The following is a 25,919-nucleotide window of genomic DNA, read 5'->3' as shown; positions in this document are numbered from 1 at the left end:
CTGACAGATGAAATGTGCCTTTTCTGACAGTAGAAACGCGTTGCTTTCTTCCACTGGGCCTGCGTAGAGCTCCGACTTTTGCCATTTTGCATTCGACTCCTTTGACTTTGTACTCTCTCCCAACTGGGGGTACGTTTTGGGTTGCTGTTAGTGGCGGGACCATGGCAGCATTTTAATTTCAAACCTGAACAACCTTGTCTTTTAGCGTTGTTATTATGGGATGGAATTACATTCCCATCATCCACGGGGTTTTTGAAAAGCCTCGTCCTCCCAAGCCAGCCATTGTACGGACGTGGATGCATGCTCATGAGTTGATAATGAGGGATCGGCCCATCAGTATGAATCCGAGGCTATTCAGATTCTGCCCCCTCCCTTTATGAGTCTTGTACTGGGAGAAGGTATAGGTTTTGTACTGTTTTTCCGCCGCATCTTCTCTTTGATAAGAACCAACTCTTCTTCTTCTTCTTTTATATTGCGACGATTGGATTGTGATGCTTTTATGTCTGGGGTTTTTATGGGGTTTTATCGGGGGGGGGGTTATTCAGACTGATGTAACTCGCCACGAGCCATTTGGGAATGGCAGGTAATAAATCAAAATATAGTAGTAGTGGTGGTGGTGGTGGTAGTAGTAGTAGTAGTAATATAATAATAATAGGTTTAAAATATAAACGTATTGGCCCACAGTGTTGCAGAGTTTGAAAAGGAAATCTTATCCCCTCATCACTTCGTTGTCCTCAGGCAACTCTCAACCTGTGCTGCAACTATCACAGAATATCTTGAGGACACACAAAGCCAAATCAGACCATTGGTCCATCGCTGTCACTACTGGATACCCCAGAGATTCACGACCTTTTCGATATGGAGACCTACAAGTCCAAATAGACTTGGGATGATGACCCATACAGGGATGGCCCAAGGGTTTGTTTTTTTAAGCCCTAAGTAAACTATGACCTTGGTTGTTGTCTAGTTCAGCATGTGGTTTTCCACAGTGGCTAACCAGGTATTTACTTATTTACAATATTTGTATACCGCCCCCCCCCCCCCCCGGCAATCCAGCAATCCAACATGCATAGCCTTTGCACACGGAGGTTCACATTGCAGCCTTGGACCACCTTCTCCTCCTCGATTACTCCCTCTGATCCCTCCTAAGATCCTAAGACCTCATATGGTTGAGACCAAGGCCAACATTCATTCACATCTGGATACCCCCCTCCCCTACTCCTCACCCCCTTTCCACCTAAGCCTGGGTATGTAAACTTGTTTTAGATCTATTTGAGCCCAGGTTTTTGAGGTTGTGATGGAGCACGTTTTAAAATGGATTTTGCTTTTAATTGTAAATGGTTTTATGTTTTTACGTGTGGAATTTTAAATGTTGTCAGCTGCCCTAAGAGAGGGGCGGCCTAAAAATCCAACATACAAAAAAGACACTCACTCTACTACCATCAGGCCGCATTTTACTTGATCAACATGTACTTGCCGTGAAGAAAAAATAATGATTATCGTTCCTTCATTCAATTTATATACTACCCTCCCTTGCGGCTCAGGGCAGTTTACATAGAACATGGGGATAAGTACAGTGTAATACAATAACTTCAAGTACATATGGGCGGCACAAAAGGTCCTGTTTCCGGGGTCAGATCTTGGTTTTCAGGCTACAATGGAAATGGAAAGGGCAGGGACACCCATTAGGAGGGCTTTGCAACCCACTTGTGGGTCCCGGCCTACAAGTTGGGAGACAATGGCTACTCTGACTGTCAGTGGATCTCTCGGGTCTCATGCTTATTGCCTGGAGATGCTGGGGATTGAACCCAGGACCTTCTGCATGGTCTTAAAGATGCCCCTGGACTCTAAATTTGTTCTTCCCTCCCTACTGTTCCCTCCCCCTTTTCTCCAACTCCTCATATCATCAAGGGTGGGGGGACTGGGGTTGAGGGTGGCAAAAGGCATGCCTGGTCCAAAACTGCCTCCTAGGAGCTAAATGTGGCCCTAGGTCTGGGAAGTCCGTGCTCTTCTAGAAGTTTCTGCCTGTCCTTTTGAAACTTTACAAATCTTATATTTTTTTAAAAAAACTATAAAGGTAAAGGTATCCCCCTGTGCAAGCACCGGGTTATGTTTGACCCTTGGGGTGACGCCCTCTAGCGTTTTCATGGCAGACTCAATACGGGGTGGTTTGCCAGTGCCTTCCCCAGTCAAGCTGGGCACTCATTTTACCAACCTCGGAAGGATGGAAGGCTGAGTCAACCTTGAGCTGGCTGCTGGGATTGAACTCCCAGCCTCATGGGCAGAGCTTCAGACTGCATGTCTGCTGCCTTACCACTCTGCACCACAAGAGGCTCTTTAAAAAACTATAAAAGTATACAAAAAAGAAAAAAATTAACAGTCGATTACAGTAAATCTCTGTCCCTCATCCTCCCATAGTCCTTGATGTCTCCTTGACTCTTCCTTTGGCAAGATCATCCATATAGAACCTCCATTGCTCCAATCTTCCATTGGCTTTTTGTTGATTATAGATGTAAGCTTCACCATTTTCAATAGCTCCGCAACTTTATCCAACCATGACTCAATGGTCGGTATCTCCAAGGACTTCCAGTTCTTAGCCAATACTAAATTTGCAGCCGTCGTTGCATAGAAAAAGAAAGTTCTGGCTTGGGAGAGAAGTCACTTTTTGAAACTTTTTTTGATGCCTTAAATGGGTTTGAGAAGAAAGAAACATCCAGTCTCCAAGTTGGCTCTTGATACCCCGAAGATAACTTAAGAAGGCAGCTGAGTTGCGTGCATAAGGAGATAGTATTATAAACTATCTATCTTTTGTCTTTCCCAGAAAAACATGAGATGCTGACTTGGCCAAAATGTAAAAATAAAAAAGATCACCTAAGCAAAAAAATGTAAAACATAAGGCCGGCTTGTATTTTTGAAACAAAACAAGACTGACGGGGTTGAAAGTCTTACAATAACAACACTATATTTGTAGGTGGTTTTCCTAGATTTCAGAGCCAAATCAGACCTGTGGCTGGAAGAACTTTTTCAGAACTGTCCCATGTTTGGCATGTCTGTGTAGCAGTTGTCGAAGTGTTTGGATTGGGTTCAGAATCAATTGCAATCCATGCAGGGAGGTGGTTGTACGACTGTATTTCAACCTTTCCTCTTAAGGAACTGATCGGTGGTAGTTTCAAGACACAACAAAAGACACAGTGAGTTGCTGCCAGGTGGAACTCACTGCCCTAAGATCTGGTGATGACCTCTGACTTAGATGAGTTTAAACAGGGGCGCAGGGTGGTAAGGCAGCCAACATGCTGTCTGAAGCTCTGACCATGAGGCTGGGAGTTCAATCCCAGCAGCCGGCTCAAGGTTGACTCAGCCTTCCATCCTTCTGAGGTTGGTAAAATGACTACCCAGCTTCCTGGGGGGTAAACAGTAATGACTGGGGAAAGCACTGGCAAACCACCCCGTATTGAGTTTGCCAAGAGAACGCAAGGGTCAGACATGACTCGGTGCTTGCACAGGGGATACCTTTACCTTTAAACAGGGACTCTACAGGTTTATGTAGGATACGTTTATTACTGGATATTAGTCATGGGATAACCAAATGGGACCTCTGGATTATCAGATAGTGGGGAAGAGTTGGGGGGCGGGCGAGACTACTGCCTGTGGACCTTGCTTGCATGCTTTCCTGTAGCTTCTGACTGGCCATTGCTGGAAAAAGGATGCTGAATTAGATAGGCCATAGATCTGATCCAGCAGGAGCCTTCTGCACATGTAGGACAATACAGTTTCACTGGGCTTTTTGAGTTGGATTTTTCTGTGCGAAACAGGAAACTCTGCTTCTAGAGTGTATTGAAAGTGAATCATCCAACATGCGTGGAATAGAGTTACTGGGGATCTCTTAACTAGAAATGCTGGGGACTCAGCCAAAGCCCTTCTGTATATGAAGCAGGGTGCTCTGTCACTGAGCCATGGGCGTTGGCTGCTCAGGAGAGCCATGAGCAAGGAGAGAGAATGCATTTTTAAAGATAGAGATGCTGCCTTCAGTTTTTACCTCTCCTTCACCTACCTTTGTCTTGGGCTGACCCAACTGCCCTGCCTCATTCTCTTTTCCACTGTTTTAATCTTCACAACAACCCTGTGAGGTAGGTGAGGCTGAGTGTGTGTGACTGGCCCAAGGTCACCTTGCCTCATTCTCTTTTCCACTGTTTTAATCTTCACAACAACCCTGTGAGGTAGGTGAGGCTGAGTGTGTGTGACTGGCCCAAGGTCACCCTGCAAGCTTCCTCTGCAGCATGGGGATTCGAACCCGGGACTCCCAGATCCTAGTCTGATGTTTTAATCCCACTACTCCTTACTGGATTTGGTTGGAAATTCATTTCTTTAAGTCTGCTGCCTGATTCACTGAGGAGGGATCTGCTTAACTAATTTTAAAGAAATGGTTCCTGTTCAAATTAATCAAACTACAGCCTTTATTTGAGGAGCTTTTAGTTAGCAGAGCAATAGAGACTGCTATAGAGCAATAGAGACAGCTGGGAGAGCTTGGGCCAAAGGACAAAACTTGGTTGCTTTGGATCCATGCAGACAATTTAGCCCCACTCACTTCAGGACAGGCTCTGCCTGTAGTACTGCCTTGTCTCAATGCTGATTTCCAAGGGGAAGCATCTGTTTCTCATTTGGAAGACTGATCTGCAATTTGAAGGTCATGTCGAGTTTCCTGAGACATCCCTACTGATCTCTATGCATTTCCATGATGTTGGAATGTTACTTTCTCAGACTCTTTAATATAAAACGACCATAGACTTCCCAAATGCAAGTGCGTGTCTTGGGAAGAAACGTGTGGGAGGAGAAAAGAGGCCAACAGTAAACACAGGTTTGCTTCCAAGTAAACTATGCGATTCCCTAACACTCAGCCTCTTGGTTGTTCAGGCTTCCCTTTAGTCTCTGAAGGCAACATCATAGGTCTACCTGATTTGCTGCATAATAATAGTAAAATGTTTGGCTTCTGTGTGGGTGACCAGGCTGACAAAAGCAGGCTATGATGAAAAACAAAAAGGAGACAAAAGCCCCGCCTGAGAAAACAAGCCAGGAACCTGGAGGCTGAGTAACAATAATAGATAAAAATTAAAATACAAATATTTGCTACAAAGTGCACATGAAGGAGATTAGAATCAGCATTGAACGTACGGTCTCAGTGAGGGCCAATCAGAAGCCCCCCAGTTCTTCCTAACTGCATGCCAGTCCCTCTGACTGTCCTTCAGTGGGGAGGAGCCCCCCCGCCCGAGGGCCAATCAGAGGTCCATTACATCATTGGAAACACGGTTACGATTTTATGTGGTCTACATAAATAAATTCCGGTGCATCCTACCCTCCCTCTGTCGGACCTGTTGATAATACAGCCAGTGGGGATGGTCCCATTGGAAAGAGATTGATCACCCCAAATAATTTAGGCAAGACTCTTAGTCTTGCTGTTGTCCCTGATCAGCATCACGTGTAAAATGGATTGTTCTGCTATATAGGCCTCCTGTAGGGCTCTTTGCTCTGCTAGAGATCCCTGGCCCAAGGGAAGTTCACCTGGCCTCAACCAGGGCCTTCTCAGTCCTGGCCCCGGCCTGGTGGAATGAGCTCCCAGGTGAGCTGAGGGCCCTGATGGAGCTGTCACAGTTCCACAAGGCCTGAAAGATGGAGCTCTTCTGCCGGGTCTTTGGTTGAGGCCAGAGGAGGCAAGATCAGGGGCCTCTCCTAAGTCTATGCAAGGTCATCAGGCGGACCCTCATTCTCCCATGGGGGCTGTCTGTATGGTGGGTAGGGGTAAGGCTGTTATTTGCTGTTATGTGTTTTGTGATGCTGTTTTTTTTTTGTTGGAATTTTACTGGGGATTTTATTGAATCATTGTTACCCATCACAAAGCTGCTTGCGGGAGTGTCGGGCTAAAAGTCCAATCATAAACAAACGAACCAACGAATCTATTTCTTTCTGATTGTGGCATGGTCTCCAATGATGGTTTAAGATGTGAGCTCCCCATCACTGGCTTTCCCATTCCCTGGGCAGCTCAGGCCTCATAGCAAACCAGGGTTTGGCTGCTGAGGATCCATGGCCCTGCATTCCTCTTCCAGTTCCCCTCCCCCAGTGCATGAGGACCTGCTCACCAGAGGACTTCAGCTCTGCAGCAAAAAATTCCATTACACCCAAACCGTGGCTTGAATTTCCCCTGCAAATCAAGATCGCAGACTTGGGGGATGTTCCTCGGGAGAGCTCCAGGCTGCATGTCAAAGAGCCACATACAGCTCTTGAGTCGCTGAGCGGGTATCAGTAGCGTGTTGGACGAGGGTCTGAAAGACCCAGGTTCGAATCTTGACAATACCACGGGAACTTGCTGGGAGAGCTTGGGCCAATCCCTCTCCCCGGAGGTTTGGAGACGGCGCCTGGAGAAAAGAGGCCCTCCAAAGCAGCAGTTTTCTTCCACGGAACAGATCTCTGCCATCTTGTTGTAAGTCTTGGATATCTCCAGGCTACACCTGGAAGTTGGCCACCCTCCCTCTAAGCCATGCAGAAACAGCACAGTCAGAACCCGGGCCAGGCCTGTGTCCTCGGTGGCTGGTGGCATGTGATCAAAATGTTCCTGTACGACCACAAACAGGCGGGGTCCCTTGGCTTCCAGTGGCAGCACAGAGCTCTCATTGATGCCGATGCAGACGGCGTGGAGCAAGGCCGAGCCGGCTGCGAGAAATACATCTCCGAGACGCTTCCTGCTTCACGCAGTCTTCCTGCTCCCCCCCCTCCCCATTTCTCCCCAATGCAGCGGAATTGGGATTTTGTCTTCACCCATACCCCATGCCCACCACAAACTTTTTGGACAAATTTTCTTTTTTACAGCGACTGTAAAACCACCAGCGTTGCCCCAGGACAGTTGTACATAGCCAAGGCAACATGTGTTCATTGCCTCCCCAGGCCTCTTTGCAAAGCATTTAGATGGGGTGGTGGTGGGGGGGGTGGGGGAGATGGTAGTAAACAAGTTGAGATGGGAAGGGGTGGGTGGGGAGTGTTGCATGGTAGTCCCTCTGAGCCTTTGAGTCCAATATGGCTCCAGACGGGGGTGCGTCAATGTGACATGTGCCGCTGGTGAAATGCTCTATAACACTCCGATGATAGTGAAAACAGTCTTTCCCAATCTTTTGCCCATGGGGGTACCTCTGCAATGTTTTCCAGGCTTTGAGGAATCCCGGAAGTGATGCCATGCCCCTTCAGAGAAGTGGGCGCGGAAGTCAGATGAACAGGCCAGCCAATCAATCGATCTATCATTTATCTTTTCTATTGTGGAGAAAGAGATGAGGCCTGTAGAGCAGTGGTTCTCAGCCTGGGGGTAGGGACCCCTTTGGGGGTCGAACGACCCTTTCACAGGGGTCACGGTAGGGCAAGCAGCTTGGCCGGGGGGGGGGGGCGCCATCCACACAACAGCCTTGTTGGGTAGATCGTGATAGAGAGTTCGTCTGTCTGGAGCAGCGGAAAAGAACGAGATCGGCATGGTGGGACAAGAGGCAGAACTGAACTGAGAAACCCCGGGGGGAAAACCCAATCATGAAAAATGGATCTTCATGCCATTGGTCAGTTTCGGGTTTTTTTATGTATGTATAAGACTTTATTGTTTCCAGCCATAGGCCATTACAATGCAATCATATAAGTTGATATAAAAACAGTAAAAGAATTAGAACAATACATGCGGTAGTCCATAGATAATAATAAAAGACAATATGAATTCAGGCTTCTAGCTCTCTGGTGGCGTTCCCTGGGACCCTGGTTGGGAATCCCTGGTGCAAGAGGTCTACATGATGCAGTGTTCCTCAGTCTTGTCAAACAAATGTGCTGAAATTCATAGTTGAAACGTGGATTCTCAGGACAGCTAGCACTTCCAGCCCACTAGCACTTTAAAGGCTAACAAGATTTCCAGGCTGCAAGCTTGCAAGCGTCAAAACTCCCTTTGCCAAACACCGATGCTCATTTTCTGCCCCTAAAGCATTTACCTCTGGTTCTAAGCAAGCAGATTACATTCTGTGTGGTACCTTTGCATCTGGAGACCTTTTCTTGCAACACACTTCCCCACACTGGGGGAGACTCCAGGATTTCCATTCCTGCTTGTAGCTAATGAAGGCAGCTTTTACCCTGAAAGTCGTGTTGGCCTCTATGGTGTTCCAGGACTCCAGGAACACACTATTTCCTTCCTTCCTTCCTTCCTTCCTTCCTTCCTTCCTTCCTTCCTTCCTTCCTTCCTTCCTTCCTTCCTTCCTTCCTTCCTTCCTTCCTTCCTTCCTTCCTTCCTTCCTTCCTTCCCCTCACTGTGACTCTACTGTACACCTCGATGGCTGCCCACCAAAATCTTACAGGACCATGTGGATGGTGCTTGGAGGATCAGGGGTACAAGCCTTCCCCTTGAGCCATTTCCAAAACTGCAGTGGCCCCAGGGATCCTCTCTTTGTCCCACTGCACCAATGGCCTAAACCCTGATGGTCTTGCCCTTCCACCTACAGGGCAAGGGGGAGGGTTAAGTCCCCCACCCTTTTGTGCTGCGGTCCAAATCCAAATTGGCTCACACAGCTCATGTCTGTGTGGCCGGATCTGAGGCCGGCCCCTTCCCAAAGGCAGCTCAGGCGGGGAAGGCAGGAGATGGGACAATGTCTGGGGAAATCCCCATCAGCCCTCAGGGTGATTCAGTAGTAAAGAAGCAGGAAACTGCTTTTAAAGGGGGAGGGGGGAGGTCACTATCTCAGAAAAGGATTTAGTGTAACATTAGATTGAATGTAAGGCCTGTGCCTAAAAGAGAGCAACAGACTTTTCCGCATTTTTGCTCAGAATATATAACTTTGCTTCCCCTTTGGGCTTTTGAGTAAGAGAAGAAGCCAACTCTGGCTGCAGGAGGGGTAGTTTTCTTTGATTTATTTCATTTATTTTCCTTGGAGTGTGCCTTTAACGCTTTTAACTTTACATTTATTTGTATGTTCACAGAGCAGGATATAAAATAAAACATTAAGATTTGAAAACCTGTTGGGGGTGAGTTGATACGCCAGGCAGATTCGGTGAAAGCACAAACAGTGGGAAATGCCACCAAGTTGGTTGATGGCGACCCTGTAGGGTTGTCAAGGCAAGAGACCATGGGAGGTGGTTCGCCATTGCTTCAAGCACTAGCCAAGGCAGATGCTGCTTAGCTTTCAAGAGCTGATGAGATGGGGCAGCCTGGGTCTGTCATGGCCACCGTACAACAACCACCCAAAATACAGAACATAGAAATTATTCGGAAAGCTTCCCAAAGCATTAGAACTTTGGAAACATCTGGTAGGTATTCCTTACTGAAACATCCTCCTAAAAAGCAGGGTATAAAAATCAACTCTTCTGTTATTCCACAGAATGTGCTTATGCATATTCTGTGGAATAACAGAAGAGTTGATTTTTATACTCTGCTTTTTATGACCCTAAGGAGTCTCAAAGCGGCTTCCCTTCCTCTCCCCACAACTGACACCTTGTGAGGTAGGTGGGGCTGAGAGAGCTCTGACAGAACTGATGTGAGAACGGCTCCAACAGGACTGTGACTAGCCCAAGCTGGTTCTTAACCATTACACTAAGCTTGGAGGGGGAGATCCATTGTGGCAGAAAATGAGGCCCCCCTACCCCTTTGGTGGAATAGCTTGCCTGAGGTCAGTGGCCTCTACTCTTGTCAAGCTTGGTTTGTTTCCCCCCTCCTCCATGTACAGCCAGCCAGGGGACCTTGGGTTAGTCATAGTCCCATCAGCTACTTTCACTGAGCAATTCTGTCAGAGCTCTCTAAGGCCCACATGACTCACAGGGTGTCTGTTGTGAGGAGAGGAAGGGAAGGCAATCAGAAGCCATTTCGAGACTCCTCCGAGGAGTGGAAAGTGGGATATAAAAAGACAACTCTGCTCTCGACATAGACACTGAGGTTTCAGAATCTGGATTTTTAAAAATACTCCAGCGCTTTTAAATTGGTCTTTCCCGACTCTTGGAATTTCTTTTTTTAAAGTCACCAAGGTCTCACTCCCCACTCTCTCTGGGAATGTAAATATTATGCAGAGAGGGTCTGTCTGCAGTTCAAATAGTCTTCTAGCACGTGCTTGGGAAGGACTCTCGCTAGCAAGCACTGATACAGCCCCAGCGGGATCGGGCTGTCCACGCTCAAGAAACAGTAACACTGCCTTTGGGCTGGCTGAAGTCCCGAGATGCGGTTGGGTGTGAATAATTTCTGAGGCCCTCTCCTTCCTTTCTTGCGCTGCAGGGCTGCCAGACATTCCAGAGCCCACAAGGGATATCCCTCCTTTCAGAAGACTATCATTCCAATGGCTGTTGGCAGTCCCACCGCTGAATTTCCTTTTTTGGAGGGGCGGGGGGGGGGGGGAAAGCAGAACATTGTGTTCTCCTTGTGATGGTGCTGTCCCAGTAGGGATGTCAGTCTCCAGAGCCCCCAGAATGAAATCTCATCTCCATTCTACAGAGATCAGACCCCCTGGGGGGAAGGAATGTATTTATTTTATATTATTTATTTGTTAAGTTTTAAAATACTTTGGAGAGTGGCATTGTACCCCTCAGAGGCCCGTCTACTCCAGGCTCCATCCCCAAATCTCAGGATAACCCGGATCTAGAAACCCCCAAAGGCCAGGAGGACGGAGGAACCTGGCAACCCTATATCCTAGGAATGTTAACCAGAAGAATCCCTGTTTCCCCACATAGATTCAAGTGGGTAGCCATGTTGGTCTGAAGCGGCAGAACAAATTTAGAGTCTCGTGGCACCTTTAAGACCAGAAAAGTTTTATTCAAGGCATGAGTTTTCGTGTGCAGGCACACTTCCTCCGGCACAATGCCATGGATACATTCCTCATTGCATCTGAGGAAGTGTGCAGGCACAGGAGAGCTTTGTAACTTTGCTGGCCTTAAAAGTGCCACTGGACTCTGCATTTGTTCTGTTTCCCCATCTCTGTGGTTTTTCTTCCCTGCAGCAAAAGTTTAGAAGGCAAGTTGCTAGTAGCAGGCTCCCTCTTCCCCAGCTGAAATGCAACCTAGCCAAGTCCTTAGGTAAGAGAGTGGGCTGGGTCGGGTGGGCAGACAGCACCTCCCCAAAGCAACTGATTGTTTCCAACTTGGTCCAACAGAGGAGACATGTGCTGCAAGTTTGTGACTTAGATAAAAAGGTGTGAGGCGAGGCTTCTAGGGTGCCACAGACCGAATTATTTTGACTTAAGGGCCTTCTCTTTCCAATTCAGACCTGGAAACTGTTGCTCAGGCTTTTCTGGTTTCAAAACCGGAGGATTCTTTTCCTGTTCTGCATTGATCAAGAGTCGACCTTTCAGACCGTATCAAACCACCCAACTGGTATGCCTACAAAAGCTGTGTGGAGAGAGGGGGAAAGACACAATGAATGACTCAAGATTGTAGTTGCTCCTTATGGCACATAGCGGAGTCAGTGGGATGCGCTTACTCAGTGCCAGCCAAAATGTTGTACTTCTGCAAAATAATTTTAAAAAGAAGTTTTAAGAGGCCTCTGGATGTCATTGGTGAACACCAGCTACAGGGAGCTGGCTGAGGAATGTGCAAGGCCTGGCCAGCAGGCAGGCCAACCATACAGATGGCCCATGGAGGGGGGGGGGAACTGTGGCTCTCCCAATGTCCATGTGGCTCATGGTAATCGCACTCCATGGACATCTGTAGAGCCCCAGTTGGGCCACCCCTGTGAGACTTTGCACAGGTGATAATCTGGGAAGCTGCTTCTGAGTCAACCGGGGAGGGATCGGAGTCCCCAGTGGTGGCAGCCTGAGCGTGTGCAGAGTGTTTTCCCCTCCACTGTAGCCACAACAAGCCGATGCCAGGGCGTCTGAGACAGGGGACTGGCTTTAAATTTCTTTGGGGGGTGGGGGAGAGGGATAGTTTCTCCTTAAACCCTGTTTGTTTCCCTAGGCCATGGGTAGTCAACCTGTGGTCCTCCAGATGAGCATTTGCTGGCAGCATTTGCTGAACATCAGCATTTGCTGAACATCTGGAGGACCACAGGTTGACTACCCCTGCCCTAGGGAAAACAGCGGCCTTTTACTGGGGAGAAAAACGGCCTCGGCTACAGTTAAAACACTTAGATACAAATTAGTTAAAACATTTGCTCAGCTCACTGAATGGAGCTCCTCTAGCGTTGGGGCCGAAAGCGGCACTTGCTTCCGTGCAAGCCCGCCAAGGCTCGGGTAGGGTGGTCGCGTTGGAGAGTTTGCACCTGGCTTTGGACTTACTCCCTAGTAAACCTGCCTGGGATCTTGCCGGGGGGGCGGGGTGGGGCGGGCTGCCCGCTTGGAAGCACCACCGGAACCCCGCGAGATTTACTCACGAGGAAACCCCCCTTCTCCCCCCCTCCCCCCCAGCGGGCATTCATCTCTCGCCGCGCGGCTCCCGGGATCACATGCTTCGCCCAGGGCGGGCGCCGTGTTGACGAAGGGTGGGGGGCGCCTCGTGCCATTGCCGGCGGCGGGGCGGCCGCGGGGCTTGAAGGAGCCCCTTGTGCGCCCCCGCGAGAGCCGCGGCCGGGCCCCAGGAAACAATGCGCCCTGAAGGGAAAGGAAAGCGCGCGGCGCGGGTGGGCGGGGAGCGAGCCGAGCGAGGCCGCCGGGGGGGGGCGGGGCTTGGCGCGACGACTTCCCTTGACATCACTGCCCAAATAAGGAGCTTGGAAATAACCCTTTTCTGCCACGGCGCGGCAGAACACCCCCTTCCCCCCCCCTCTCTCTCCCCGGGCCGGCGTCTGCCGGGCTTCCTCCGTCGGGCCAGGCAGGCAGGCATGGGGCGGGCGCGGCTGCGGAGGCTCGGTAGGTGAAGCGGCGCGCTGGGGCCGGGCCGGGCAGCTCCTTGTCGTCCTCTTCCTCCTCCTTCCCCGCTGAGGAGTAAGCGCGGCTCCCCGATGAGGTCAGCGGCGGTGTCACCCGCCGACGCCGGGGCTTGGCCGGCGGTCCGGAGTCACCGTCGGGCTGTTGCCGCTCTTGAGCCGCTGCCAGGGCCGGCCGGGCGCCAGCGCGGGAAAGTCGCCGAGCGGCGCTCTGAGGGGTGGCCCCGAGACCCCTTTTGCAGCTCAGCCTTGCTTGGTCGGGGGAAGGGGGGACGTCCCGTCCTGTCCCTTGAATGAATGGGTGTGGGGCGCCCCCTTGACCCAGCCGCCTGTCCCCCCGCCGTGTGGCCCCTGCTGTCGAGGCAGGAAAACAAAGCGGGGTGGGGAGAGCGAGGGGGCTCGCCGGCAACCTGATCCTCTCCCTGCAGCCTGCCAGGAATCGCACTGGGTTGGCACCTTCTGTATGCCAAGCGTGTGCTCGGCTACTGAGGCGCGGTTCCTCTGGAGGGAGGGTTGGGAGGTGGGCCCACGGATAGGGCTGCTTAGAAGTAAAAGTAGCTAGGAACGCACCCTGCTCCCGACGGCCAGCAAGGGCACCCAGCGTGGACTTCTTGTCTTCAGATTGTGTTACAAGGCTTGGCTCTGTTTGGGCTGCAGCACCCTGATATGGTGACTCCGCAGGGCTGTCGTTCCGGAAAGGTTGTTGGGGTGGTCTGTGGGAGAAGACCTGGATTCGAGGCCAGGAGGCACTTCGGAGTCCCAACAGGATTGTGTGTGTGGGGGGGTATAAGCCGTGACCTGGATGGTGAGGCTAGCTTGATCTCAGAAGGTAAGTAGGGGTAATCAAGGTTAGTTATTCAAATTGGAGACCATCCAGTCCGTGAGACCCCTCATTCCATGGCTGCTGAAGAAGAGTAGGGTTTCATATCCCAAAAGGGGTCTCCAAACGGCTTCCGATTGCCTTCCCTTCCACTCCCCACAGCAGGCGCCCAGTGAGGTAGGTGAGGCTGAGAACTCTTGACAGAACTGCTCTTGTGAGAACAGCTCTAACAGGATCATGACAACCCCAGGTCACCCAGCTGGCTGCATGTGGAGGAATGGGTTAATCAAACCCAGCTGGATTAGAAGTTGCTGCTGCTCTTAACAGTGGTACATCACACTTTCTCTGGCCATAAACCAGCTGTGACTTGGAGACATTTTGTGCATACCAGCTTTCAGGATGTCTGAGAGTGGAAACTTTGACTTTCAAAAGTGTACCCCCCTTTCCCAATCTCGTTGGTTCGTGAGGTGCTCCTGGACTCGAATCTAGATCTTTGGAATACTTGTTCAGGCTCAGTCCCATAGAGCTTGCTTCCTAAGATTGTGGACTTTGATTTTCTAAGAATGTTGTCTTGAAATGCCCAGGTATGGTCAGAATGGGTCCTTAAGAATGCCCTCTTTGATGGAATTGGGGGTAAGAGAAGTGATGGAGAGGGGGTTGGTGGTGATCAAGTGTGCGTTGTGCTACGGGCAACCAAACGAAGGGCTTGTTTGCATCCATCTAAAACCATTGATTTCTGTGGCCTCACAGTGGATTAACATAGCCTAGGATGGCAATGTGGAGCTATTGTTCACCAGCTGCACAAAGTGATAATTGTTCCGGCTTCCAAGCAGAGTAGGAACACCCCGGCTGTGTCAGGGCCTCCTTTCATTCTAACTTGTATGTTCTTCTTCGGTTTAAGCTTTGATCTTAAGGTGTATTTGCTTGGAAGCGACTTTGGCCGAAAATGATGGGGCGGATTTTTAAAGAAGTCCAGCTGGTCGCCTGTAACTTTTGTGTTATGTTTGTTTTCTGGTTGCAAAGACAACTTACCAATAAAGTGTTTTAAAATTAGGCGTCTTGCAGCAGGCTTTCTCTGGTTGCAGATGAAGGTCCAAAAACCAGCTGAGCATTAGGCACCGTGTATTATTTTTAATGGCTTAATCCTTTACTAAATGAGCTATAATGGTTTAAGCTTCTTAATCCCACTTGGTGGAAATTAATACCATCGGCTGTGCACTAAATTTATGGCCAAAAAGCAAAGTTTGTGCTGCCCCCAACCCCTGGGGTCAAATCCTGGGGACCCTCATAAAATCATAGAGTTGGAAGGGGCCATAGAGGCCATCTAGTCCAACCCCCTGCTCAAGGCAGGATCAGCCCAAAGCATCCTAAAGCATCCAAGAAAAGTGTGTATCCAACCTTTGCTTGAAGACTGCCAAACCTCATACTCAGGTTTGGGAGAGGGCAAAGTGGGAAAAGGCAATGCGTTCATATTGGATGGATATCCCCAGAAGAAATGTTAGCTTGTCCTGTGATCTGAATTCAGGATTGCTGAGGGGCAAATTTGGCTGTAGAAGAAACCGTGACTGGGGATTTCTTGTGAAAGGGAAAAGCTCTTATGCCTTGACCTTAGAGGAAGTACTACTGGACTGGCAGCTTTTCCTTCCTTCCTTTATTTGTTTTTTAACTTTTAGACCGCCCTGTCCTGCCAAGTGAGCTCAGGGCATTGTACAACATATGCATACATTACAGTCATTAAAACATGATAAAGCATTTTTAAAAATTCTGCTGTTGCCATTTCTGTTTCCGCGGTGGTTTTATTAGCTGTTCCGTCTTGGCACTGTGTCGAGAATTTGAAGTCGAGAGGATGGGAGTTGGGGATGCAGTGGGAGGGCTGGAGTTGATCTTCTGTTGTCCTGGCCTCAACCGTAGGCCTGGTGGAAGAGTTTTTCTAGTTTTGTTACAGCCTGGGTCTGTGCTGGGAACTCATTTCACCAGGCGGGCCAAGGCCCAAAGGACCCCAGCTCTGGTTGAGACCAGTCAGATTTCTCTTGGGCCAGGGATCGCCAACAAGTTGGTATTTGCTGAGTGCAGAGCTTTCCGGGGGCGGGACGTACTGGGAGAGGTGGTCTCACAGATACACACAGCCCATACTGAGTATTCAGGCCTTAAAGTTAACCCCAGCACCTTGAACTTGGTGGACAGATTGAATGTGGGCCGCCAGGGAGTCCTTGTGAGGACTAGCACCGCTGCATTTTGTACCAGTTGCAATTTCCACATCAAAGCCAAGGTGAGGCTAGCATAGAGAGAGTTACAGTAATCCAGTCTAGAGGTGACCATCACATGGATCACTGTGGCTAGGTCTTTCGGGGCCAAATAGGGAGCTAATAGCTTTGCCTGGCGCAGGTGGAAAAATACCTCATGGGCTACATTCATGATCTGAGTTTGCATGGAGAGGGAGGCACCAAAGATCACCCCCAAATTCCTGTTGCCTCTCTTATTGGAAGTCAGGAACCTCAGTCCAGCTGCACATAGGAAAGGCCTGCTACTGTTTGATAGTTTTTTTTTTATCCTGCTATTTTTTAGAAGACCATCTCAGTTTTTATGCTCCTTTAGGGAGAATTTACAGCTGTGATTATGGTTGTGTGTAAGAGTGAGATGCCTCTCCTTTTCTTGCCCTCTGCATGTGGGTGTGTCCCATCAAGTTACAGGTGACTTAGAGCGACCCCAGCAAGGGGCTTCCAAGACAAGTGAGAAGCAGGGGTGGTTTGCCATTGCCTTCCTCTGCAGAGCCTTCCTTGGTGGTCTGTCTTCCAGGAACCCTGCTTAGGACTTTTATATACCATTGACTTTTGGTGAGCCAAGCAAGGGGCTTTCAAGGCAAGTGTGAAGGAGAGGTAGTTTTCTGTTGCCGCCCTCTGCAAAGCCTTCCTTGGTGGTCTCTCTTCCCTGTACTGACCCTGCTTAACTTCTGAATTCTGCTGAGATCGGGATATGCGATGTCACCTTCCCACAAATACCGTAGCCCCAAACCACTGTCTTGGAGAAAGGCAGTGCCAGGGTAAAAGAACTGTAGGCATATAAGGTGAGTTTTCAACTTCTCTTCTGCAGCAGAGCCCATTCTAATCTATGTATGTATTGATAGTTATGAATAATAAAATCATAGATTTGGAAGGGTCCTCCAGTGTCATCTATTCCAGCCCCTTCATAGTGCAGAAACTTGTAACTACCTGCCCACCCACTCATAATCTGCCTAAGTTCATAAAATCAGCCTTTCTGTCAGATGACTATCTAGCCTTTGCTGAAGCTTGTTCCACTGAGGAATCACTTTAATTGTCAGGATCTTCTTCCGGATGCTTAGCCAAAAATTCTTTTGAATTAATTTCAGCTGATTGCTTCTGGTCGGACCACTGGGGCAACAGAAAACAACTCTGCTCCATCTTCTATCTGACAGCCCTTCAAGTACTTGAAGATGGCTATCGTATCACCTCTTAGTTGTCTTCTCTCCAGTCTAAACAGACCGAGCTCCCTCAACCTTTCCTCATATGACTTGGTCTCCAAACCCCTCATCTTCTTAGCGCTTCTCTGGACACACTCCAGTTTCTCTACATCTTTCTTCAGTTGTGGTGCCCAAAACTGAACACAGTACTCCAAGTCAGGTTTAACCATGATATGTGGATGGACAACATTTATATATTAAAATTGTAAAATGTAGGCCTTGTTTTTTTAATGTATAATCACGGATTTCGTTGGAGTTACCGATAAATATAAGCTTCAGTTTATCGCTAATTTACGTTTTTATTCCTGTGAATGGTTGTGTAGGTGCTCTGCTTTGCCCGGGGGTCTGCAAGACAGCCCAGAGTTGAACCAGGATCAGGTAGAGGTTTAAACTCCACTTTTGTGCAATGTTTGTTTTATTTATAACCCACTTTTCTCGTTCAGAGCGCAGTCCATCTATTAAGTTTTATTCAGGCCAATCCCAAAACATCACATCAAACTGATTTATGTGGTGTAATCTCCCTAGAATCTCTCTATAAAGGTGGACAATAAACATAGTTAAATAAATGTTACAGAATCTGAAGCAGAGCTTGTGGGGCATAGTCTTACAAATTCTTTCTCAAAGCCAGTGTATAGTGGATCTGCTGATAGGCAAAGCACGTAAATGTTATTTTTTTTTAAGTTGCCGCTATGCAAGGAGGAATCAGGTTTCAATTTTCTCCGGGCTAGGGGCCATAAAATAAAAACAATAGGTAATAAAACTCCACATCAACAACCACCCCCCACCCTTAATTTTTAATCTCACCCTTAACCAGAGATGAAACCCTTTTCATGAGAAGTAATAGAAATCACTTGAAAGTTATTGTGTTCAAGAGGTGATTTTATAACGTTATGGTACTATGTAGTCAACTGAAGCCAAATTAGGTAGTTATGACTGTATATTGGCTTTTTATATTCATCCTCTCTTGCTAATTCTGTTGGTCTCCAGATTTCATGTGCCTCTCTTGACTGGCCGAATTCAGGCATCATACAAGTAGAGGAGTCATTTACCGCAACACTGAGCCAAACGGAATATTAAGAAAAAACAAGACTGAAAATTTGAGTTCCTTTCTCACGGACACTCTAGGCAGATTACAAAATTCAGAAGTAACAGGATGTGCCTGGTAATGTCACGGCTGTGGCACGTTTCTTTTCCTCCACTATTTTTAAATCTTTTTTTAAACCGAATACCAAATCCAAAACCACTTTGTAAGGTGCAGATGGGCGGGCGAAGAAGGGTAGAAGGAAGTGTCTATGTCATTGGTTCCCCGCTATGCGCTTAAAATAGGCCGTGTACTTTAAAAAGCCCTCGGAACTGCTTTCTCATCCCTGGGAGACAACGGACCACATCCTTTCCCCTGGAGGTGGCAAAGCAGAAGAGATGGGGAGCTTCTAATTGGGGGGCGGGTGAACCAACCACTCCCCACCCAGACTGCTGTTTCTTCCTCCCTTGATTTCAGACTCTGGACTAATTATATTATTTCATTTACTAGCAAGAAAGCCCGTTGCAGCCAGGAATGAAATGGGCGCTAGGACCCAGGGGACACTGGGAAGTGCAGATCTCTCTCTCTGTGTCTCTCCCTCCCTCTCGCTGCGTGTCTCTTGTGCCTCCCAGCAGGAGGCATAGCAGATAATCAGGGCGGGTTTGTAGGAGGGAAGCAGGGCTGGCGTGCAGTTTGGAGCAGCTCTCTGTCTCTCTCTCCCTCCATTGCAGCAGGGGCAGCTCTCTCAGTGTCTCTCTTTCCGTGGCAGCAGGAGCCATAGCAAGTAATTAGGGCTCGTGCTTAGGAGGGAAGCAGGGCTGGTCAGCAGCTTGGGGTAGCTCTCTCTGTGTCTCTCTCTGCCTCCCTTGCAGCCAGGAGTGGTAGGAGGGAATGAGGGCTCATGTTCGGTCTGGCAGGGCTCTGTCTCTGTCTCTCTCTCTCTCTCTGGCAAGTCTGAGAGGAACATGGCTAGCATCCAGGGAGGGATGGCGGGAGCTGTAGGGGCAGGGCCAGCATTGCTGGCTGCACCCTGATTTGCCCTATTCCAACTCTGGCACCTGGACACATTCCACCCCCCAGGCTGTTTCACAAATATACAGAGGAACCATGGATAAGGATATTACAAGATCAAGCCATGAGTTTGAGGCAGTGAGTCACTTGGGTAAGAACCTCCAGGGGTATTTGGGCCTACTTTCCAAAGCAAAGGTATTAGTAACTAGAAAGTGCCCTGCCCTGAAGGAATCCCTAACTTCTTAAGAGGAAGAAAAATTTTTCACAGTCAGAGTAGTTCAGCAGTGGAATAGGCTGCCTAAGGAGGTGGTGAGCTCCCCCTCACTGGCAGTCTTCAAGCAAAGGTTGGATACACACTTTTCTTGGATGCTTTAGGATGCTTAGGGCTAATCCTGCGTTGAGCAGGGGGTTGGACTAGATGGCCTGTATGGCCCCTTCCAACTCTATGATTCTATGATTCTATGATCTGGGAAAGAGACACGGTTGAGTTTCGCTTCCATGATAAAATGGACATTTTTGTGCTTTTCTTCCTCTTCCTTTTTTGCGGCCAAGTCACAGCTGATTTAGGCAACCCATGAGGTTTTAAATAGAAATCAACGTTTGGTTTGGACTGGATCTCCGCAGCCAGCCAAGTGGGAAAAAAAATACATGCACACAATTTGGATGATTTTACTCCCCCAACCCACAGTTTACCAATCAATAAAACGCAGAGGTCGTTTCTGCGGATAATCAGCTGAAAAACATGAACTACAACTTCAGAATCACCATGCTTGTCTTGCCTTGTCTTTTCAATGGCATCCATTCATTATTATTGATTTTGTCCCACAATGACTCTTTAGAAGCGGGACAATTTTCTGTAGGAAAAAAGAAGAAGAATGAGTTTGGCTTCAGGAAAACAGTCTTTCTCTGCTAACAACTGACAGTGAGCCGGAATTTAGGATTATCATTTCCATGGGGACAATTTTCCACCCCGCATAATTGATCTCTCATATGTAGACACATGAAACTGTCTTCTGCTGTATCAGACAGTCAGTCCGTCCAGATCAGTTTGATCTACTCAGGCTGGTGAGAGCACTTCAGGGTCTCAGACAGGTCTTTCACATCTCCTACCACCTGGTCCCCTTAACTGGAGACACTGGGGATCAAACCTGGGACCTTCCGCACAAGGCAGAGTCTCCCTCTCTAGATGGAACAAGTTGTTTGGTTTGGGCGTGTGACCAGCAGTCCCCCTTGGAAGAAGTGAACTTTGCAGCCAAATTTGGCACCCATATGACAATTGGGCGTAGGTCATTCTTGCTGGGGGCTCAAGCCACAATTCTGGGTGAGGGGAAATGTAGACAGCGCAGTATGTTCTGGGGAAGATGTTGTGACAGACCATTTCCCTCCTCTTCAGCGAAGTCTTTTCATGACAGATATGAGGTAGTTCGCATATTTACCTCTAAAGAGGATCCTGAATTTAAGACAGTCTCAATCACATTTTCTCGGCCTAGCTTCCCGCACAGTATGGCTGCCAAATCTGGCTTGATGAATTCCTAGAGATTTTTTGGGGGGTGTGCCCCTGAAGGGCAGAGGTTGGGGGGGGGGACAGTAAAGATGTGATGCCTTAGAATCCACTCTCCTAAGCTGCCATTTCCTTCAGGGGGACTGATCGCTGTAGTTTGGAGATCACTAATAATTCTAAGAGAAATCCAGACTCCATCTTGTGGTTGACAAAACCTACCTTGCAGGGTTGTTGTAAGGGGTGAAATGGGGGAGTATGTGCTGCCATGGGCTCCTTCTAGGAAGAGTGGAATAACGATATATTAAATGAAAGAACCAAAGGGAGCTGACTACAGTGTGCATTTGGAAGTGTGGCAAACTTCATTCTGTAGATGTTCAGAGAGGAGTTGTGAAAGCCTTAAAAATGTCCGTATTAGACACAATATGAGCAGCATGATTTTGTAGGAGATCCCTGACAGAGAATGAATGGAATTTTCTAAGGCAGTTCAAGCAGATATGGCCTAAGATAAACTTTATGACTTGCTTCCGATGAATCACTCCTCCTCCTTCACAGCTTCCTCTTTTCACGGCTGGTTCAGCCTTTGTGTTCCTTTCGCAATGAGATGGTCGTCTCGTTTTATTAACCCTCCTTTCTTCTAAGGAGATTAGGGCCACAGGCACCATTGTTTTCCTTTGTCACAACAACCTTGTGAGGTAGGTGAAACCGAGGCATAGTGGCTGATTCCAGAGAAATGAATGAGACCCTGGCTAAGTGGGGTTTGAACCTGGGGCTTCAGCCATTCTCAGCAGGGGCCATATGAACCCCCCCCGGGGGGGACAGAAAAATGTGAGAAGGGGAGCCTAAGGGGTTTATGGGGGGCCCTCCTAGCTGGACCGATGAAATACCCATTTTGTCCCGTGTGACATCATTAATTGCTAGAAAGTTTGATCTTTGGCAAGGGGAAAAAAGAAATCATGTAATCCGTTCCTTTGCGTGTGTATGAATTAATGCATTTAAAGGGGAAAAAAATGAACGCACATGCTTCTCTTGGTCAAATGTTCTAGAAATCTGCCTCGCACATATGTAAGACAAGGTACGTTGAGCATAGCGGGTTTACTCTTAGTTCAGGCCTTTTAAAGTCTAGCTCATCGAACAAGCGGCTAGCCTACTGCAGAGGGCCCTGGACCCTGAGAAGAACTAAAAGAGCCGTGACTGGAAAGAGGTTAAGAATGGCTGCTATAACCACCACACAACACTGGGATCTACATTGAAGGCAAAACAGAATGCCCATTGGTTTTCTTGCACACCGGATGTCCATGGGCCGCTCAGTTCTCTGTCATAGTGGCCACGTTCTCCCTAGTTGTACCCACTGCATTTCTTCTCCTGTCTCCACTGAATCTCAGCCTGAGAATTAGTTTCGCCCAGTTCTTTATTTGACTCACTGGCATTCGGAAGCCATTAGAGACAGAGGTAGATGCTATTTGGTTAGGGTTTCCGAGCTGAGCCTGGCAACCAGCAGAAGGGCGGGGAGGGGGGATATTGCTCACGTGGTAGAACTTCTGGAGAATACTGGGACGTGACAGTAGTGACTCAGGGAATTGCCAGGAATTCTGGGGTAAAACCATAGAGTCCAGCAAGGCTTCTGATTAGCTGTACAGATTTTTAGACCTGTTGCTTCACCAGCAGCTGCCACCACAGCTCAAGAGGGTATGATGGAAGGTCAGCTACAGCAGCCAAAGGGGACCAAAGCCGCTCATAGAAATGCCAAAATACAACGTAATAGCTACAGTGGAATAGCCAATGTAAATAAATGCAATTTAAGCCACGCAAAATGCACCAAACAGAGCATGGGGTCATGCCTCCAGCCTTGCCCAGGCTTGACAACCTGTCAACAGAGGAGAAACTAACTCGGCGAGAGCTTACTGAATGGCTGCTAGCCAGCTATTCGGGTTTACGTGCTTCCCTCTCCCACCAACTTGTAAGGGTTAGTGCAAGATAATGTATGAATGTCCTGATCTCGACTGAATCTGCACACTTTTATTCCAATCTCAGGTCGATTCAATCTCTGCCATCTACACTGAATGCAATTTCTATTTTGATTTGGGGCAATTTAAATTTTCCCTCTGCCACAAACAGGGATGATCTGGAGTGACCCTATCTTTCCCCTGCAGTATCCTGGAGTGGATAAAAGCCTTGATATTTGAAAAATCAGAATGAGTAAAGGTGCTTCTCCCAAAATAACTTGCTGTTGAGCCTTGAATGCTGTAGGAAAGTCCTGATTGGCCAGGGTATCAGTTCCTAGCTCCCAGGTTGCAAGGCTTTCCTTAAAGGGGAAACCCTAACTTCTCTTAGCAGAAGCTCCAGAAACCCTAGTTTCTCTTGGCAGAGATTTTCCTCTTGGATTTATTCCCCTTCCTCTGCTGTCTCCAATCCTTCCCCCCCTTCAAGAAAAGAAAGAAAGAGGCTCCTGATGTGCTTGGCTCCCCTCTCCTTTCTGAGCTTCTCTAATCAAGTGCAGAACACTTTCTATTTCAATGGGGAGGTTGGGATAGAGAAAGACCCGTTCAAATCGATCTGAATTCAGTAGGATCCACAACGGAATAAACAAAGTAAGTGCAGAATCAGCCCTGGATGGTCCAGGCTAGGCTGATCAGATCTTAGAAGTTAAGCAAAGTCTCCCCTGGTTCGTACGCAGATGGGAAACCATCAAACAAGTCCAGGGCCGCTCTAATGACAAACCACCTCTCGGGGTTGTTGTAAGTCAGGTGTGACTATGGCACCATCCAACACCCAATGTACAAATAGACACAGAAGCAGTTTATCCTTGTAGCAAGTGCTGTGGGCTGCACGGTTCCAGAGGGCCTGTGGTGCTGTATGTTCAGGGGACCTGTATGATTTCTAGGGGGGCTTCATACTTATGTGGTTCGTGTGCCTCAGGAATGAAAAAAGGGTGACATGCACGCTCTGAGCCTGCACTTCGTTCATTGAGTATGTGTGCGGACCACAAGCCGCATAAGTAGGACGGTCCCCTTAGATATCGGGACATGTGGCTGTGATGCTACGGGCCTTGCAAATTGTTAAACTGGCATTTAATAAATCCCTGAATAAATCTTTGTTGGTGCTACTGGACTCTGATTTTATTGGGCGTGAGTAGGACTCTGAACACTGCAAGCTATAAACTCGCCGCATCATTACTAGTTTTGAAAGTGTAGTGTAATAAAATGTGCTTGGAGGCGTACACCAAGATGCACGGGGAGGAGCTGTGATTGGCTGAGCCTGTTGTTGCGGTGAGCACCCAATGGCAAACCTGGGCTCGGCTCACCCTCATGTGTGAAGCAACCTCAGACTCGTTCAAATTCAAAACTTCTCCTTTCTCTCTCTCTCTCTGTCTCTCTTGCATTTGCCTGGAGGAAGAGATGTGTGCGGACTGGACAATTACTTGCCTTTGCGTAGGTTTAATTCGTGGCTCGGCTCTTGAAAAGCCAGTTCAAGGGAGGGAGGTGTCCCTTGCCATCTTCTCTACAGGGAATATGACTCCACTTTGAGTTGGCCATTAATTCCTCGCTGCCGTGCTTGGTTTGCAGCTCGCGGGGTTTGAGCGGTCGGGTGCCTGCGCGAATCCGCCGTGGAGATGGAAATTGCTGGAGAACTTGTGTTAATGAGAGCTGATTCTATTCTAGGAGAGACAGGACGCTCATGCAAAAAGGGGAAAGAACGGTGAAAACAAGGTCTCTGCGTAACTACACCGCGATAGACAGGAATACAAGGAAGGTTGTATAAAATCAGATAGGGAGTGGATAGGTACATAAAATCAGATAGGTATTGGTAAAATCAGATAAGTAGTGGTTGCTTTAGTGTTCGCAACGGATGCCTACCTAGGGGTCTGCATTGCTCACCCCACAAGAGAAGCAGATTCGCCAACAGTTTCCAGACAGTTTTCTGGGGGAGGGAGAATGACTCCCTTCACAACCGTTGTTGCTGAGCGAATGTAGGCTACTGTGAACCTCATCCTGTATTTGTTTCACTGCTGCTAAGAATTACTGCCTCCATTGTCCTTTACTGTCTTGTAGCTTTGAGTCATTGAATTTGCCTTGTGCCCTTCCTCTGAAGGAATCAGGTGGCCCATGTGGTTCTCCCCTGTTTGCCTCCGCCTGGCCTTTGAGGTGGGCTAGACTTGGGGAGAACAGTTGGCCAAGGGTCACCCATTGAGCCAGAGGCGGTTTCTCCTGGTAGCACAGGTAGCACATGCTATAGGTCTGGCAGGTCCAGGGACACCATAATGCTGTATTTTCACACAGTGATTTTTAGGGGGCCTTTATACTTGTGCGGCTTGTGGACTGCAAGAACAGGGCAGGGGGGGGGAGTGATCAGTTGCTTCCTAAGTCCCAATTGTCCCTGGGAATTGGCCTCATTGTTATTTGTGCACGACAAGTAACAGCACCAGTTGTACTCTGTGAAGGCCCCATGAATCCTTAAACCACAGTTCTGGTGCTACGGGCCCTGCAAATCCTTAAACCAGGGGTAGTCAAACTGTGGCCCTCCAGATGTCCATGGACTACAATTCCCATGAGCCCCCTGCCAGCAAATGACTGAGGGGGGATTTGAACTCAGGCTCTCAGAGGCCTAGCACACCAAACACTTCATTGTGCTCCCCCTTCATAAGGGCCCCCCTCCCATCCTTTGCTTTTGATAATGACTGTCCCAAATGCAATTCTGAACCTTTCTGATTTTCAGGAAGGGTCACTGTGGGACAGTGTTGGACTAGGACTGGAAAGACCTGGGTTCAAATCGTCATTGAACCATGAATCTCACTGGGTAAAGATGGTTCCATCACATTATCTTTTGCAGGTTCACTGAGCTTACAATATAAAATTGAGGACAGGTATTAGAAGAAGAAAAGATGGGTCTTATATGTCGTTTTTCTCTACCCTAAGGAGTCTCAAAGTGGCTTATATTAGCCTTCCCTTTCCTCTCCCCACGACAGACATCCTGTGAGGTAGGTGAGGCTGAGAGAGCCCTGATATCACTGCTTGGTCAGAACAGTTTTATCAGTGCTGTGACAAGCCCAAGGTCACCCAGCTGGCTGCATGTGGGGGAGCAGGGAATCAAACCCGGTTCGCCAGATTAGAAATACCCACTCCTAACCACTACACCAAGCTGGCTCTGTGGGTTTGGCAAAACACAGACTCAGGTTCTTTGAAAACAACAGCTGTTTATTAAATTCCAACTCCAACCAGAAGCACTGAACAAAGAACATGGGAACAT

The 25,919-nt window shown here is 48.4% G+C and overlaps 1 protein-coding gene across 3 annotated transcripts in view; it reads left to right on the top strand.

Moving 5' to 3' along the window:
- Nucleotides 1–25,919, top strand: part of HIVEP3 (HIVEP zinc finger 3) — a 257,097-nt gene that overhangs the window by 142,564 nt on the left and 88,614 nt on the right. The window contains exon 1 of one of the 3 annotated variants that reach the window (XM_077337134.1): nucleotides 12,757–12,827. The exons of the other annotated variants lie outside the window; for them this stretch is intronic. The gene's annotated coding sequence lies outside the window, so the exon portion shown is untranslated. Of the gene's footprint in view, nucleotides 1–12,756; nucleotides 12,828–25,919 lie in introns of those variants that run through there. 3 annotated transcript variants of the gene reach the window in all.

The sequence above is a fragment of the Paroedura picta genome, chromosome 5, assembly GCF_049243985.1.
Source record: "Paroedura picta isolate Pp20150507F chromosome 5, Ppicta_v3.0, whole genome shotgun sequence".
Lineage (NCBI taxonomy): Eukaryota > Metazoa > Chordata > Lepidosauria > Squamata > Gekkonidae > Paroedura > Paroedura picta.
This window is presented reverse-complemented; position numbering and strand designations above follow the sequence as displayed.